General features: G+C 35.0%; 1 pseudogene; it reads right to left on the reverse strand.

The window, feature by feature from the left end:
• Nucleotides 1-12,561: 12,561 nt before the first annotated feature.
• LOC145283649 (5S ribosomal RNA) lies at nucleotides 12,562-12,677 on the reverse strand (annotated as a pseudogene).
• Between the last annotated feature and the right edge of the window lie 461 nt (nucleotides 12,678-13,138).

A 13,138-nucleotide genomic window follows, 5' to 3' on the forward strand; every position in this document is an offset into this window, starting at 1 on the left:
CAATTCGGCTGGCAATTACGTTCTAAAAACAAAATTCTAAAATCAAAAACAAAAAAGAAAACGAACACATGGCAAAGTTACCGACTCAATCGTGTTAATCTTTTTGTCTCTATATTTAAATTGAAAAGAACTGTACTAAGCGCATTTTTGTTAAGACTGTAAAAAGTTATTTAGTTGCTTATTGAAAGAAGGAAAAAAAAGAGAAAAATGTTGACCCAATTTCACCGCGGTTTATTCTTATGCAAATTTGGACATTTTTCAAATGAAGTGAAAAGTTTTCTTTTGCCTTTGTTTTTTGCCGCTAACTTTATGCAATATTTTAACGGGAGAGAAATGTGTTTCCCCTTTTTGTTTTACTTGGACTAAAGGAAATACTTTTTTCATTGAGTGGAATTTTCTGAAATATTCTATTTTTAACTGTCGGTTCTAAAATGAAAAAAAAAATTCGCGCGGGTGCAATTCCCCCTCCACCCCCTCCCGACACACACACACACACACATACATACATACATAAAAATCCCCATCCATCTTAGTTAACTTCCAAGCAATTCCACAATTCTTTTTATTCTTTTGCAACTGTATGGTATCACAGTATATTTTTTGTTTTTATTTGGCAAGTAAAATATATTTTGTCCACTCTCTAAGGTTTTTACCAAGGAGTAAGGGATATATTGCTCACTCCTCATACGCACACACACACACACACACACACACACACACACACATACATGGAAATTGTCTTTTTTTTTATTTTATCTTTCTTCTCCAGTCAAAAACGGAAATAATTTTTTTTCTTGCGCTTGGGAAAAAAGCCATTACAAGATGGAGGAGATTAAAGCAGTATTATTACAGCTAATCAAGGCCCAGATGGACCAGCAGCAAAAAGCTGAGGAAAATTTTAAAAAACGTGATAAACAGCTCCAGTTACAATTTCAAAAGAGGCAACAAGCATTGGAGGAGAGAATGCTACTTCAACAACAGAGAAAATAGCTATTGTTAAAAATATTCGATAGAACGGGACACAGGGGCGACAGTTTGCTTTTTCCCAAAATGCAATATGGAATGCTATAGAAACGTTTAACTACCAACCGGAGTTGGATAGGACGTTTGACGCTTTCTATCGGAGATGTGAGGACCTATTCACCGTGGATTGTGAAGAGTGGAGCAACGCTAAGACAGTTCGCCTACTTTTGAGGAAATTATGGACCACATAGCAAGTTTGTGGAAGACGAGTGAATTGGAATTTTCTGAAGCGGTCAAACTCTTATCCGAACTGTTCAGCCCAAATTTTATGCTCTTTCATAGAAGACGGAAGTGCTTTAACCTGCAAAAAAGCGACGACGACGATTACCTGACCTTCGCGTCCGGGGTAAATAAACGCTATAATAATTTTCGTCTATCTGACGTATCGGCAGATGACTACAAGTGTTTCATTTTTGCGCAGGGTCTAATCTCATCAAAAAACGCTGAGATTAGAAGTTGGCCGAGGATTGTCAACAGGTAGTCTGCGTAAGGAACAACTCGATACACGTCGAGGAGTCAGGGGCAACATTCATTAGAAGGACGACCATCAGACCGAAAAATACTCACCCCGAAGTAGCAAAGCTGGAAGTAAGAAAACTCAAGCTACACCTAATAAGTACCACCCAGTCACAAAATCCGGATCTCCTACAAGCCCGTGCTATCGCTGCAGTAGGAAACATAGGTCGAGTCAATGTTTTTACAAATATAAGTACTGTGGCCAGAAGGGTCACAAAGCGATCCAGTGCATGAAGAACAAGGAGAACAGCGTCCGACAGACTAGATCCGACTTGGATTCGGATAAGAACAGGCGCAAATATGTCACAGTTAACTTCGCAAATAAAACTGTGCATCTATACTTGGATTTCGGATCAGACCTGTCCATTATTAACCTTAAGACATGGAAAAGGCTAAGGAAATCAACCATGCAGAAGACGAACAAATCAGTTCGAGCTGTGACAGGCGATAAAGTGGAATTTGAGGGAGAGCTCACACTCCCGGTGACCTTAAATGATCCTACTAAAAAAGTGAAAGTGTATGTACATAGGACATCCGAAAACCTCTTCGGCACTGATTGGATGGAGCGATTCGAATTGTGGGACCAACCTATGAATAAATTCTGTTATAGGGTAGAAGACTCGTCTACGGAGAAGCAACCATTTAAGGACGAGTTAAAAGGAGAATTTCCAGAAGTATTCTTACCAGGACTAGGAAAATGTACAGTCTATAGCTAGATTCGAACTAAAAGAAAACACTTTGCCCGTGTTTAAGAAGAAACGAAACGTCTCATTCGCAGCAACAGAGAAATTGAAAAAGGAAGCTTCAACGGAATTTGCCAAAGGAAGCAAAAAAAATGAAACTGCAAAGTTGAAAGTTAAAAAATTCCCCAAACCGCAGCATCCTAAGAAGGCTCAACGGACCCCAACAGATGAAGCACTTTAACAATTTTTACTCATGTATAGGATTACACTCAACCTGAACACACCAACAGCAGTCTCACCTGCAGAAACGATGTTTGCGCGGAACATGAGATCCGTTTTTGACAAGCTTTTACTCAAACAGTCAAGGCTACTATGGACCACTTGTGTACCCAGTAAACGTTTCATGTCAGGTGAAAGAGTGTTTTACAAAAGTTATAAAAATAACACATCATTCTAGGAGATGGGTAAAATTACTAAGAGAGTCGGTGACATGGTATATATCGTCCAAGGACCAACGTATACCCACAAACGTCACCAGAACCAATGTCGATCAATTGAAAACCAGCGACAGCCCATCATTGGAAGATGAGCCGATAGACACTGTCTTCGAAACTTTTGATCTTGAACCTCCTCAACCAACACCTGAACTACGGCGGTCGTTCCGTAACACAAAGTTTACCGAGCCATTGATGATAGACCCTAAAAGAAAGATGTACTGACAACTTTTACAAATAAAAAGCTTGGGAGGGAGTGTTGGAGACGCCACTCCATGGGATTAATGGACTATCTCATGACGTTATTTCCTCTACTGACGTCACTTCCGGTAACGAGTACCAGTGCCACGAGTCAGAGATTGGCACGCGGCCAAAGAGGCCGTGTGTAAACGCTCTACCCTTGAGGAATGGTATTGCTCAACCTGCTTTTGCCTGTAATATATGTGAATATATGTTCGTTCCTAAAAGTTCTGTGTTCTTTCTTTTTATTACCATTTACCCCCGTAACAATTCCCAAATAAATTAATTTGGTAATCGCAAGACGTTTCTAGCGTGAACAAACAATTTCGTGTAGAAGGAAAGATGTTTTGCTTTATTTTTAAATATTCGATACTCTTGCATAATTTGGCCCGGATTCTCGGGAATTCCCGTCAAGCATGGATCGGGTGAGATCGGCAATTATCGGTTTAAGCCGAGCGGTGTAACAGACGCTTTAAAAAATAAACAAACCGGAAAAATACAAATGTAAATAATCAAAAATAACAAAAACCTACCTTTAAAGGACTGAAAATATTTTTATTTATTATATTTTATATATTTTGTTTTTGTTTCGCAAAATATTTATCAACAAAAGGTTTGGGGTTTTTTCCTTCAAGAAAAGATAAAAGTTTTACTTTTATTCACCGTAAATTCGAAGGTGTAAGTACAAGTTTTTGTTTTTCAAGACTTTTTGTTCAGTCAAGTGTGGTTTTTTTTTGGGGGGGAGGGGGGTCCATAGAAATTTTATATATATATTATGTCTATGTAAAGACTAAATTTAAACTTGTTCGAAAACATTATTTTAGATTGTGAAATTAAAATTGACGTGTCAGCTGACCGGTTTCGAAGCTCGCTCAACAGAGCTAAAATCGAGCTTAATTACGTTTTAAAAAGAAAAGGGGAGAACAAGTAATCGGAGATGAAAGAGTAGGGAAAAAAGGGGGGTGGATTAATTATTAAATAGAAACTAGATTAAGACTTAAGAGATTATCTTTTTGTTTGCAAAGAGAATGTCTCAGAGTCTTAATATATATACTTTCTAGAATTTTAAGATGATAAAGACTTACTATGGATGGAAAAAAAGTGTTTATTTCACAATCTAAAATTATGTTTTCGAACAAGTTTGAATTTAGTCTTTACATAGCCATAATAAAATTTTGTACCCTGCAAAAAATATTTAAATATCTTAAGACTAGGTACCCACTTGAATTAATCAATGGATTAAATTCATTGTTGAAAATTAGGAATAAAATAAGAACTATGCAGACTAACCAATCCTTTTTATATATGTGCCAGAGCAATAAAGTCTGTCCCTCTTTTATTTTGTTTAAAATAAAAAGAGCTAATTTACATCCTGCATAAAAGATTGAAGATGCATTTATCTCCAATTTTTTGTCTAACCTTTCTTGTGATCTGGCGTACTTGAGAAGGAAGTACTCTGAATTATGGAGAAATTATGTAGGCAGTTTATCCTTGTTTGATAAAATACGATTTATTCGTTATGTTGCAAGAATATACGAACGCAGCCTTTCCAGGTTGAAGTCAAAACACCAGAAAAAATTGCAACATTTAATATTTTTAAAAAACTTGGTTGCTCAACTAGCCCGGATATTTCTAGAAACGTCCTTAATATCTCTTCCTCGCAGTTGTCCCAACTCAAATTGAATATACTTTCACATGGGTTGGACTTCTGCATTCTCCCTTCTAACCCCAAACGTGAAGAGATTTATTCTGAATTCGAAGTCTTTTTTGCTCAATTAGCAAGACTTTCCCCTGTTTCCGACAGTAAGGTTAGTGACCTTAAGGCGAAATTGAATGATATTGCTAATTCATATGCTGGTACTCCTATCTCGTTTAGTGAATCCAAATGGTGTAATTAACATTTCCGTGTTATCAAAACACTACGCCAGAATAAATCTCTTACTATCACTAAACAGGACAAAGGCTCTGGTGTTAGTATACTTGACCATCAGGATTATATCAATAAAATGATGACAATTCTCAATGACACCTCTAAATTTGTACAGCTAGGTCCGGTAGAGACACACGACTCTACTGTATCTATTGAATCTAGATTCCAAAGACGTCTGGTTAAATGGGTGAAAAGTGGAGCTCTTTCTTCCTCCATTTCTGATTTAATCAGGCCGACTGGTTCATTATGTCCCCGTCTCTATGGTTTATCTAAAACCCATAAGAGCGGGGTACCTTTAAGACTGATATTATCCATGATAGGTCCCGCCCAACATAAAGCAGCCAAATGGCTTACTAATATTTTAGAACCAGTTTTGGAAGAGTATAGTTCTTTCTGCATTAAAGATTCTTTTTCTTTTACTAAATTTATGCAGAATAATAGTCAGACTGACAAATTTATGTGTTCTTTTGATATTGATACCCTATTTACCTGCGTTCCACTCTCAGAGACTATTGATATATGTGCCGATGCCCTTTATCGCAGTCAACTCCCAACTCCCCCTATTCCTGAGAATATTTTTGTGGAACTTATGGAATTCGCCACTATGTCGGTCGAATTCAGTTTTAATAACATTATGTACAGGCAGATAGATGGTGTTTCGATGGGTTCTCCCCTGGGACCAGCTCTGGCAAATATTTTCGTAGGTTTCCACGAAAAGAGTCTTTTATCTGGCTTTCAAAAACCAGATATTTATTTTCGTTATGTTGACGACACTTTGTCTGTTCAACAATGAAACGGAAGCAGATACCTTTTTTGCATCCCTTAATAATGTTATAAAATTTACTATAGAAAAGGAAATTCTTCTCTTCCTTTTCTAGATGTACGTGTTTCGTTTTCTTGACTTCCGTCTATCGTAAACCTATATTCACTGGTCTTTACACAATCTTATCAACACCCTTATCCATAGAGCTTGTATGATATGTTCAGATAACAAATTAAATGATGATGTCAAACTTATTACCAAGACTCTTTGCAATAATGGTTTTCCATTGCAAATCGTGGAATCTACAATTAAAAATGAAATTTCTAATTTCAATAAAATCAAACAGGCATCTGTCGACAAATGCCCTATCTACCTACGCCTACCTTGGCTAGGTAATATTAGTGAAAGATTTGCCAAGCAAATTTCTTCTGTCGTACAACAATGTTACTTTGCATCAAATACCCGTGTTGTTTTTTCTTGTAAACCCATTTTGTCTTCAATTTGTAAAGACGTTCTCCCCCCACCACCACCATAACAATTCTATTATTTATTTATTTAAATGTAGCTGCGGTGTGGGCTACGTCGGGCGGACGTCTCAAAGATTAGATAATAGGGTAAAACAACATGTTCCATCCAAAATTCGGAATGGAAACTACCTACCTTCGGACGTTTTGAACAATACCCATGGCTCATCTATAGGAGAGCACCTTATAAATAATCGTATTTGTGCTTTGAATTTTAGTGCTGACTTCTTTTCCATCCTTAGTAAGTCGCACTCTCTTTATCATCTTAAAATTCTAGAAACTATATATATTAAGACTCTGATACCTTCTCTTTGCAAACAAAAAGAGAATCTCTTAGGTCTTAATCTAGTTTACGAACTTTGTAAACATTCTATTTCAAATATAAAATGAAGTGACACGTATAATTAGAGATCTCTCTAAGAGAAATAGAAAGTTAACTAACCATTCATCTTAGACTTGATATTAAATAAACTGAAAAGTTCATAAAAAAGAAATATAAAACGGTTTCCTTAGAAATACGATGTAAATGAAATTTAAATCCATTAAAATATCCAAATAGATATTATTAATTATTATTAAGTTGATGCAAGAATAATGCTGTTTTATGACGTTCAACTATAACAAAATCTCATATAAGACGAAATATTGAGACCTGAGTTGTCCGTTACAAAATTTATATATATATATATATATATATATATATATATATATATATATATATATATATATATATATTAGCAGAAGTACACGTCGTTGGCTGGGTTCAAAAACAGCCTACAGAAAATGGACTATGATTGATGAAAATATGATAGGTTATGAAAAGGAGGGGGTTGTAAAGAGATAGGTTTTGATACTCAAAAATTTTACCCTAAGCAAAATATGATGAAAGTAAAGATAGTTTTCGCGAAAATATATTTTTATGTCACTTTTGTTTCCATTCGTAGCCAAGAGTGACCAACAAAATGATGTTTCCTTACAAAGAGAAAATGTTATATATATAATAATATAAATATACAAGAAATGAATGTTACCATAGTCAATAAAAGTTACTTTTATGGTAGAAAAGTTCATTGGTTTGTATTTTTAAGTAGTTTGTAAAAAATTTTTTTTTTTTTTTAATTCACGAACCGGTTTAAAAAAAGATCAAAATGGCAGCGACTTTGAAATGGAGAGCCCCGTTTTCAATTTGAAGGAGGGGCACCTGAGCATTCTGTGTTAACAATTTAAGAGAGTTCGGTCAACGTAAAGAATATTTATAAACATATTTTAATGTTTTCCGTTATTTTGTGCTTGAAGAATATTCGATTATGGCATGTGTAGTTTATATAAAAATTAATTTAAGTAGTTATCGCCTCAAATTTCGTTTTAATTTCAGTTCGCTAAAATTATTTCAAGTAAAGAGCATTAAAAACTATTTCAAAACAAAAAAAAACATGAACTGAACTTTTATTGACTATGTACCATTTATTTCTTGTATATTTATTTTTTCGTGTAGTCGTTTGTTGGCTTTCTGCAAAACACTCGTACTAAATAATATCGACGAAATATCGAAAAACAAAGAAACAAAAACAGTTTTGAAAAATAATGAAGCTTTACTTACTTTAGTAAAATAATCCGAAACAGCAAAATAAGGTATTAAAAAAAGTAAACCCGCAATTACTTTAGTTTTTTAAAGCAAAGAATCGATATAAATATGAATAAGAAGAAAATGGCGCCCTTTTCAAGCAGAACAGCTTCGTTTCAGTTTTACAGTATTAAACGGTGTAGTATTCCGCCGTCGGATTCAGGGTTGTACTATTGTAATGTAAAGAACACGCAGAAAGGGTTGTAATCAACTTAATTCCTTCTGGTACACTGACAAAAAAGCTTAAATAGATATATAAATAAAAATAAAAAGGTTATGTAAATGTTTTTAAAAAAGACATATAATCACGTGAGCAGGATTTTTTCCTTCTTTTGACACGATAACAAGTAACGTTCTTATTATTATTTATCTATTTATCTATTTTCGAAAGAGTGCCACGTGCAAGTGGATAAGGAAAAAAACAGAGTTATGATAAAATTTGTGTCGAGAATTGTCTAAAGTCTCGACTTTGGGGGGGGGGGCTTTCACATTGATAAGAACGTGAATTTATGAGGTGAATTTATTCGACACAATATGATTCAACTCAAAAAATTTAAAGCTAACGTGAATTAAGATTAAAGTTAAGGTGTTATTGTGGACCATCACCCCTTTTAAAAAACCTTGTTAAACTTTGTGACATATTTACGTTCTATGGAAGTCAGACGCGAACGAACACCCAATAATTTTATTATACCATATTTATTCAAGCTGAAACATAATTATCGCATATACTTACGCAAATAGATATGAAAAGTCTTTATTAAAGTTTGTGCCATATTTCCATGGAGTACAGGCGGAACGCAGACCCCACAATTTTATTATATCATCCCTATTTAAGTTGAAACATACTTATCAAAGTATTCTTATGTACATCTATATCAAAAACCCTTGTAAACGTTTTTTGGTTTTTTTTTTTTTCATTTTTTATTTCCATACTTTGGAGGCCGGGCGCGAACGCAGATCGAATAATTTTTATGAAACACCGTTCTGCCAGATCAAACATACCCATTCCTGATCCTCGATACATCTTCTATCATTATATGTAATCAGATTTTTAAATAGTCAACCATACAGGAGTCTACTCGTGCGTGACACACACACACACACGCGCGCGTTCAGCTTTATATTATATATATATATATATATATATATATATATATATATAAACTATCTATATATAATGTCTCAAAATATCTACGCATGCGTGAATGCAGACACTCGATTTGCTGCGTCCTTTTTTCCTATATATTTTTGTTATTGCATCCATTTCTACTTTTCACATATTTTTTCCAATTCTCTACAGTTATATGAATATTTTCCTACTTCACGACTAATAACATTTTTATTATTATTAATATCATTATAATTATCATCACCATCAGTTGCAGCAGTAATAATGTAGTAATGTTGTTGTTGTTGTTGTTGTTGTTGTTGTTGTTGTTGTTGTTGTTGTTGTTGTTGTTGTTCATCTCCTTTTTTTTATTCGTTGTTGTTTGACTTGATTTCCTTCCCTTTGTGCGCCACTGAATCCATTTGACCCGTGTTTCGCCGCGGGTCTAAAACCGACGTGAATCCAAGATGGTGAAAGCGTCGTTTTGGTGTCTGCGAGCCTTTCTTTGCAGATCAGCGTGACTCTGCGTCAGCGTATCGATCCCGGCACGTCGATAGCGCCAATTAAAAATTAGTCAATCAGCGTAAGCCATCAGTTCAGCGAATCAATGAATGAGAGACAGTAGTGAAGCAGCTTGACAGAGTGTGACCCCCGGGCTTTGACGGTGAATTTCTATATAACAGATATTGAGGAGGAAAAGGGAGAGGGGGGTTAGAAGAAGAAGAAGAAGAAGAAGAAGAAGAAGAAGAAGAAGAAGAAGAAGAAGAAGAAGAAGAAGCTGGAGGTGAAGTATAAGAAGAAAGAAAGGGAAGGTGTAGAACAAGTAGGAAAGTTAATATGAAGAAGAACAAAAAAGTGAAGGTGAAGAAGGAAAATGAAGGTGAAGAAGAAGGAAAGTAATGGTAAAGAAGAAGAAGAAAAAGAAAGTGAAGATGAAGAAGAAAGGCAGACAAGAAGAGGAACAAAAGGAAAAAGAAGAAGTAAAGTAAAGATGAAAAAGCAAGGCGAAGAAGAAGAAGAAGAAGAAGAAGAAGAAGAAGAAGAAGAAGAAGAAAAAGAAAGAAAGAAAGAAAGAAAGAAAATTAAGATGAAGAAGCAAGGCGGAGATGAAGCAGAAGATAAGAAAGAAGGGAATGTGAAAAAAGAGAAAAGAGAAAAAGAAAACAGAAAGGAAATTGAAAAATGGAGTATGAAGAAGAAGAAAAGAAAGAGGAGGAAAAAGAAGAGGAGAAAAGAAAGTAAAGAGAAAGAAAGTATGATATAGTAGGAGGAGGATGCAGAATAAGAAACTAGATGTAGATGATGAAGAATAAGAAACTAGATGTAGAGGATGAAGAATAAGAAAGAAAAAACAAAAAAGAAAAAGATAAAAGAACGAGAAGAACAACGATGAATAAGATAAGTATATTTCGATTAGCGAAACATCTAATCCGCTATGTGTATGCAATTATGTGTGTATTTATATAAATCTGATTGTGGTCGCGTGGCCGTGTCACTTGCATGGCTTGACTACAACCACTGTCTTTGACTGGGTATTTCTCAGTCTGTTTGTTTCTTTATTTCTTTATATGTTCTCCTTAATTTTTAAATAAAATTTTGACACCAACATTAGTTATTCTAAGAATATATTACCATTTTTTCTTCTTAACCTACTTTTCCCCATCGAAATTAGAATTCCAATATTATCTTATTTTTAGTTTTTTGATAGTTTTTTGTTTGTTTTTCTTTTGTTTTGTTTTTTTGGTGGGGGTATTTTTTTATATTTTCTGCTAGGTTTTAGGTTAGCTTCTTTATTTTTACATTATTTGTCGGAATTTTTTTTCGAATGCTTAATATTTTTTAGGAAATCGCTCCAGACAAGGAGTGAAGCCACTTGATGTAAGGAGCTAACAAGAACGAAAGATGCTTATCGCAAAATCAGGAGATGCATAATGGTTAAAAGTAGGTGAAACAGTCAGTTGTTAGAGAGATCTAGAAACTTGCGATTCTTCGAAAGAAACTACTACGAACAGGAAGCTGTATTACAATGATGTATCAAACACTGAATTAATGGAGATCACTAGACCCATGTGTCAAACGAACCGGAATAAAAAAGCAAAGAATAAATCACACAATTCTGAAAAACACCTACCATAATAATATTTATAGAAAAGGCTGAGACTAGCAACATCACTTCGGTGAGAGATAGCTTGCAGAGCAGAAGACAGAGTGGAGTCAATTAAATTACAGATACACTTTATAAAAAACTCTTAATAGGGACAGAGCGTTACTAGTCCAAATATATTGTTGTTACGCATGGTCTTATGATAGATTTGTAGAGGTAAAGGTATGAGAAAGTGTTTAGAAATATATATATATATATATAAACTAGTTTACGAGAAGCAGAGGGGGGGGCAAGGGATCTAGCATATGTACTCCTAATATGATTTGATGAGAAAGAAAGACCAAGAAGTTCTAGAGTCTATTTTTCTTCAAGGGCAGAGTCATCTATGAGGATTTCATGAAAAGAAGGCGTACGCCTACAAATGAAAGACACAAGCTTTGTCTTAACAGGATTAAATGAAACCAGCAATTTTGTACCCAATCTACAACTTAATCCAACTCAACTTCTATGAGGTAGGTGCAAATTAATGTTGTTTTGAGAAAAAAATTAGTTGCCTATTTCAACTGCTCCATGGAGATAAGTGAGAAGCAATATCAACATAGATGTTAATATTCTGACAATAGTTCATCGAAGATCATTGATATAGAGAAAGAACAGATTTGGGTCAAGAATAGAGCATTTACCAGGACTGAAAGAAAAAGAGAATTAAAAGACACCAATCATAGTTACTCGCACCGTCGGTCAGAAAGAAAAAATCTAATTATGTCAAGAACTTTACCATCAATACCATAACCTCAATGTTTATGTAGAAGACTTGAATACTTCACTCTGCCGAACGCCTTCGAAAATGTCGAGTGTAATGGTATTACCCTCTCCTGAACCGACAGATCGGCTCAGTTACAGTTGAACAAAAACCACGAAAGTCATACTGAACATCATTAAAATGGCCCAGATTTTCCAGAAAATCAAAAAGGCTCACTGTTGCTTAATCTTTTAAAAACTTTGCTAATAACAAAGACGAGACAAGAGAACGATACTTAGTTAAATCGGACAGATCACCAACATTTTTAAAATATAGGGACAACAGGGGACCTCTTCCAACAAGAAGGGAAACATGATTTTTATAAATAAAGATTGAATAATGTTTAGAGGAGAGATGTTAAGTTCAGGAGCACAACGTTTGAATCAGGACCAGAAGCTTTAAACTGGACAAGCAACTGTCTTGACCATGATAATTATAGAATCGAGAGATTTATTAGTTTTCAAAGGAAAATCAGGAAGGACAGCACCAGAATCATCCATAGAAGAATTGTCAACAAAAAGACGAGCAAAGAGGTCAGCCTTATATATAGAAGATTAAATAACCTGAAGACAATCCAGGCTCCTTCGGACAGACTAAGGATACCCATGAAGGGTTGCTTGCGCGTGAAATTTTTGTGGCAGGAGGTTCTCAATCTCCAACCACACTTCCCCTGAGATGACATTGTTAAATACCAGTGGCAAGTGAAGTACAGGACGACTGGAAACAAATGCCGAGATAAGCGGAGAGCACATACAGCGCCTAGAATTCCCAAATGGTCGCCCATATGGTACTAACCAGGCTCAACTTGCTTAACTTCGGTGATCTGACGGGAACCGGTGTGTCAACGTGATTATGCCGTATAACCTAAAGACAATTAAATAGAGGAGAAATAGCAGACTTGCCACTATTAATTATACTATTGTATCCTCCAAAAATCACGATAGAAAACCTTTTGAAAAAAAAATGGAGTCACTAATTTTTGTAAAGTAGGTAAACTTTGTCTAAGAAATTGATCACTTGCAGGAATTACTAGCACCTCTGTAGGATTGTCCAGAAGCCACAGAACCGTTTAAATTTCTATTTTGCATTACTAGAATTGCATTTCAAATATACAAATGCAAGAAGCTGCCACAAGCGGACATATTTCTGGCGGAATTATTGTAGTCAGACTTGTTCTGAACTACAACTTTTTTAATGGCAGCATTAGATTGAATGGAGGAGGATTTATTTTCTAGAACTGAATATGTACTCCGTTAATATTAACTCAATTTTGGCCCGCCACGTTTTTCTATTTAACAATTATTACAAAAACGTTTTAATATAC

This window comes from Euprymna scolopes, chromosome 1 (assembly GCF_053919585.1).
Source record: "Euprymna scolopes isolate OS-2025 chromosome 1, ASM5391958v1, whole genome shotgun sequence".
In the NCBI taxonomy this organism is placed as follows: Eukaryota; Metazoa; Mollusca; class Cephalopoda; order Sepiida; family Sepiolidae; genus Euprymna; species Euprymna scolopes.